We start from the raw sequence: 6152 nt of genomic DNA on the forward strand, positions 1-6152 counted from the left end.
ATGGTTCAAATGGTTCCTGAGTCTGTTCCATATGTACCTACATATAAATGGCATGGTTCCTGTGTCTGTTCCATATGTTCCTACATATAAATGACATGGTTCAACTGGTTCCTGAGTCTGTTCCATATGTACCTACATATAAATGACATGGTTCCTGAGTCTGTTCCATATGTTCCTACATATAAATGACATGGTTCCTGAGTCTGTTCCATATGTACCTACATATAAATGACATGGTTCAACTGGTTCCTGAGTCTGTTCCATATGTTCCTACATATAAATGACATGGTTCAACTGGTTCCTGAGTCTGTTCCATATGTACCTACATATAAATGGCATGGTTCCTGAGTCTGTTCCATATGTACCTACATATAAATGGCATGGTTCCTGAGTCTGTTCCATATGTACCTACATATAAATGACATGGTTCCTGAGTCTGTTCCATATGTACCTACATATAAATGGCATGGTTCCTGAGTCTGTTCCATATGTACCTACATATAAATGGCATGGTTCCTGAGTCTGTTCCATATGTTCCTACATATAAATGACATGGTTCCTGAGTCTGTTCCATATGTTCCTACATATAAATGACATGGTTCCTGAGTCTGTTCCATATGTACCTACATATAAATGGCATGGTTCCTGAGTCTGTTCCATATGTACCTACATATAAATGGCATGGTTCCTGAGTCTGTTCCATATGTACCTACATATAAATGACATGGTTCAAATGGTTCCTGAGTCTGTTCCATATGTACCTACATATAAATGGCATGGTTCCTGAGTCTGTTCCATATGTTCCTACATATAAATGACATGGTTCAACTGGTTCCTGAGTCTGTTCCATATGTACCTACATATAAATGACATGGTTCCTGAGTCTGTTCCATATGTTCCTACATATAAATGACATGGTTCCTGAGTCTGTTCCATATGTACCTACATATAAATGGCATGGTTCCTGAGTCTGTTCCATATGTTCCTACATATAAATGGCATGGTTCCTGAGTCTGTTCCATATGTTCCTACATATAAATGACATGGTTCCTGAGTCTGTTCCATATGTACCTACATATAAATGGCATGGTTCCTGAGTCTGTTCCATATGTACCTACATATAAATGGCATGGTTCCTGAGTCTGTTCCATATGTACCTACATATAAATGACATGGTTCAACTGGTTCCTGAGTCTGTTCCATATGTACCTACATATAAATGACATGGTTCCTGAGTCTGTTCCATATGTACCTACATATAAATGGCATGGTTCCTGAGTCTGTTCCATATGTTCCTACATATAAATGACATGGTTCCTGAGTCTGTTCCATATGTACCTACATATAAATGACATGGTTCCTGAGTCTGTTCCATATGTTCCTACATATAAATGGCATGGTTCCTGAGTCTGTTCCATATGTTCCTACATATAAATGACATGGTTCCTGAGTCTGTTCCATATGTACCTACATATAAATGACATGGTTCCTGAGTCTGTTCCATATGTACCTACATATAAATGGCATGGTTCCTGAGTCTGTTCCATATGTTCCTACATATAAATGACATGGTTCCTGAGTCTGTTCCATATGTACCTACATATAAATGACATGGTTCCTGAGTCTGTTCCATATGTACCTACATATAAATGGCATGGTTCCTGAGTCTGTTCCATATGTTCCTACATATAAATGACATGGTTCCTGAGTCTGTTCCATATGTTCCTACATATAAATGACATGGTTCCTGAGTCTGTTCCATATGTACCTACATATAAATGGCATGGTTCCTGAGTCTGTTCCATATGTACCTACATATAAATGGCATGGTTCCTGAGTCTGTTCCATATGTACCTACATATAAATGACATGGTTCAAATGGTTCCTGAGTCTGTTCCATATGTACCTACATATAAATGGCATGGTTCCTGAGTCTGTTCCATATGTTCCTACATATAAATGACATGGTTCAACTGGTTCCTGAGTCTGTTCCATATGTACCTACATATAAATGACATGGTTCCTGAGTCTGTTCCATATGTTCCTACATATAAATGACATGGTTCCTGAGTCTGTTCCATATGTACCTACATATAAATGACATGGTTCAACTGGTTCCTGAGTCTGTTCCATGTGTTCCTACATATAAATGACATGGTTCAACTGGTTCCTGAGTCTGTTCCATATGTACCTACATATAAATGGCATGGTTCCTGAGTCTGTTCCATATGTACCTACATATAAATGGCATGGTTCCTGAGTCTGTTCCATATGTACCTACATATAAATGACATGGTTCCTGAGTCTGTTCCATATGTACCTACATATAAATGGCATGGTTCCTGAGTCTGTTCCATATGTACCTACATATAAATGGCATGGTTCCTGAGTCTGTTCCATATGTTCCTACATATAAATGACATGGTTCCTGAGTCTGTTCCATATGTTCCTACATATAAATGACATGGTTCCTGAGTCTGTTCCATATGTACCTACATATAAATGGCATGGTTCCTGAGTCTGTTCCATATGTACCTACATATAAATGGCATGGTTCCTGAGTCTGTTCCATATGTACCTACATATAAATGGCATGGTTCCTGAGTCTGTTCCATATGTACCTACATATAAATGACATGGTTCCTGAGTCTGTTCCATATGTACCTACATATAAATGGCATGGTTCCTGAGTCTGTTCCATATGTACCTACATATAAATGACATGGTTCAACTGGTTCCTGAGTCTGTTCCATATGTACCTACATATAAATGACATGGTTCCTGAGTCTGTTCCATATGTTCCTACATATAAATGGCATGGTTCCTGAGTCTGTTCCATATGTAACTACATATAAATGGCATGGTTCCTGAGTCTGTTCCATATGTACCTACATAGAAATGACATGGTTCCTGAGTCTGTTCCATATGTACCTACATAGAAATGACATGGTTCCTGAGTCTGTTCCATATGTACCTACATAGAAATAACATGGTTCCTGAGTCTGTTCCATATGTACCTACATATAAATTACATGGTTCCTGAGTCTGTTCCATATGTTCCTACATATAAATGACATGGTTCCTGAGTCTGTTCCATATGTTCCTACATATAAATGGCATGGTTCCTGAGTCTGTTCCATATGTACCTACATATAAATGACATGGTTCCTGAGTCTGTTCCATATGTTCCTACATATAAATGGCATGGTTCCTGAGTCTGTTCCATATGTTCCTACATATAAATGACATGGTTCCTGAGTCTGTTCCATATGTACCTACATATAAATGGCATGGTTCCTGAGTCTGTTCCATATGTACCTACATATAAATGGCATGGTTCCTGAGTCTGTTCCATATGTTCCTACATATAAATGACATGGTTCCTGAGTCTGTTCCATATGTACCTACATATAAATGACATGGTTCCTGAGTCTGTTCCATATGTTCCTACATATAAATGACATGGTTCCTGAGTCTGTTCCATATGTTCCTACATATAAATGGCATGGTTCCTGAGTCTGTTCCATATGTTCCTACATATAAATGTTTGGTTCCTGAGTCTGTTCCATATGTTCCTACATATAAATGGCATGGTTCCTGAGTCTGTTCCATATGTTCCTACATATAAATGGCATGGTTCCTGAGTCTGTTCCATATGTACCTACATATAAATGACATGGTTCCTGAGTCTGTTCCATATGTACCTACATATAAATGGCATGGTTCCTGAGTCTGTTCCATATGTTCCTACATATAAATGACATGGTTCCTGAGTCTGTTCCATATGTTCCTACATATAAATGACATGGTTCCTGAGTCTGTTCCATATGTTCCTACATATAAATGTTTGGTTCCTGAGTCTGTTCCATATGTTCCTACATATAAATGGCATGGTTCCTGAGTCTGTTCCATATGTTCCTACATATAAATGACATGGTTCAACTGTCTGGTTACTGACCCAATCTGCTGTTGAATGATCATGATATATTTAAGCTATAAGGCATGAGGGGGTGTGGTATATGGCCAATATACCACGGCCAAGGGCTGTTCTTAAACATGGCACAACATGGAGTGCCTGGATACAGCCCTTGGCTGTGGTATACCATATACCACACCCCCTCATGCCAAATTGCTTAAATATGTAATGAGCATTCAACAGCAGATTTGGTCAGTAACCAGACAGTTGAACCATGTCATTTTTTGTGGGCAGAACTGAAAAAGCGTGTGCGAGCAAGGAGATCTACAAACCTGACTCAGTTACACCAGCTCTGTCAGGAGGAATGGGCCAAAATTCACCCAATGTATTGTGGGAAGCTTGTGGAAGGCTACCCAAAATGTTTGACCCAAGTTTAACAATTTAAAGGCAATGCTACCAAATACTAATTGAGTGTATATAAACTTCTGACCCACTGGGAATGTGATAAATGATTCTCTACTATTATTCTGACATTTCACATTATTAAAATAAGGTGGTGATCCTACCTGACCAAAAACAGGGAATTCTTACCAGGATTAAATGTCAGGAATTGTGAAAAACTGAGTTTAAATGTATTTGGCTAAGGTGCATGTAAACTTCCAACTTCAACTGTAGCAAGAATTTTTGCATCACAACACTGAAGTGTAAGAAGCCTCCACTTTTTTAAATGGACTGGATCTTGTTTCAGTAATAATGAAATTAAACCTTCTTGTTGCATGTCTGATAATCTATCATTTCTATAGGAGTGGTGAAAACATGCTAATAATGGTTCTCTGAGTATATCAAAAAAAGTTTGATATACTCTCACTGGTATGTCATCCAGCCCTGGAGTTTTCACAGCCTTGAAGGCTTTAATTGCATCAAGAAGTTCCTCGTCTATAATTTGGCCTCTTCACATGAGTCTTTCTGTACAGATGGTACTTTTACCTTCTTAATAGGGGGAAAAATCCATACAATTAGCGTCGGTTAGTGAAGATGGAGGAGACTGAAACGAAAACATATTCTTAAAGTACTTTACTTCCTCTTTCAAAATATCATTTGGTGAATCATGCGTGACTCCATTTGTAACAAGTTTCAAGATTGAAAAAGAATTTGGTGCATCTTTCACCAAAAACAAAAGTTCCTCAATTTCTTTTTGTTTTTCCTCTAACTTATTCTGTGCCTCTATGGTAGTTTTTATTGCTATCTAACTGTACTGTTAGTCCTTCCATTTCGTTTGTTAATATGGACTCTTTTGATCTAAATTGTTTTAGTTTTATAGATGAGTACTGAATTGCATGGCCTCTAAAGGCACATTTAAAAGTGTCCCATACAATAAGGAGATCTGCTGTACTTATCTTATGTCGGAAAAAGTCAGTTATAAATTCTTCTGTCCTAGTTATAAACAAGTTATCCTCCAGTAGGCTTTGATTACATTTCCTATATCCTCGCCCACGGGGACATTCTGTAAGAGTCATATATATTTATGCCAATTATGTGATGATCCGACCGCATTCTGTCCCCTATCAACACTTTTTAAACTTTTGGTGCCAGAGAGAGAATGGCCTAAGAAAGTAGTCAAGGCGACTAGCTTGATTAAGCCTCCGCTATGTATATCTCACTAGGTCAGGGTATTTAAGCCTCCATGTATCCACTAATTCCAATATATTCACGACATTCATGATTTCCTTAAGTGCCTGAGGGTGATAGTTTGTAGTGTGATTTCCTTTACGGTCAATAGAGCTATTTAAAACCATATTAAAATCCCCCACCATAATAATGGAGTCTACTGTTGCTTGTAAAGTTGATCAATTCTTAAATATATTTTCTAAGAAGCTTGGATCGTCATTATTTGGACCATATAGGTTAATAAGCCATATCTGTTTATTGTCTAATAACATATTTAAAATAATCCATCTACCTTGATGATCTGTTTGGACAATTTGCACATTTGGATCAAAATGACTGTTAATGAATGTAATCACCCCTTTTGAAGTTCTTTGCCCCCTGGGAGAAATATATTTCGTCCCCCCCAGTACCTTCTCTTTCCTGTAAACAATAGATATGATATTCCTTCTCTTTTAGCCAGGTAAATACTTGTTTGAATGTTAAATGACGAGACAGAGGCATTGATGCGACTAACCAGTCTTGTTCAGTACATCACAATACATCCGGGTATCTCAAGCACACCGGTAAA

The sequence above is a fragment of the Oncorhynchus nerka genome, linkage group LG15 (assembly GCF_034236695.1).
Source record: "Oncorhynchus nerka isolate Pitt River linkage group LG15, Oner_Uvic_2.0, whole genome shotgun sequence".
In the NCBI taxonomy this organism is placed as follows: Eukaryota; Metazoa; Chordata; class Actinopteri; order Salmoniformes; family Salmonidae; genus Oncorhynchus; species Oncorhynchus nerka.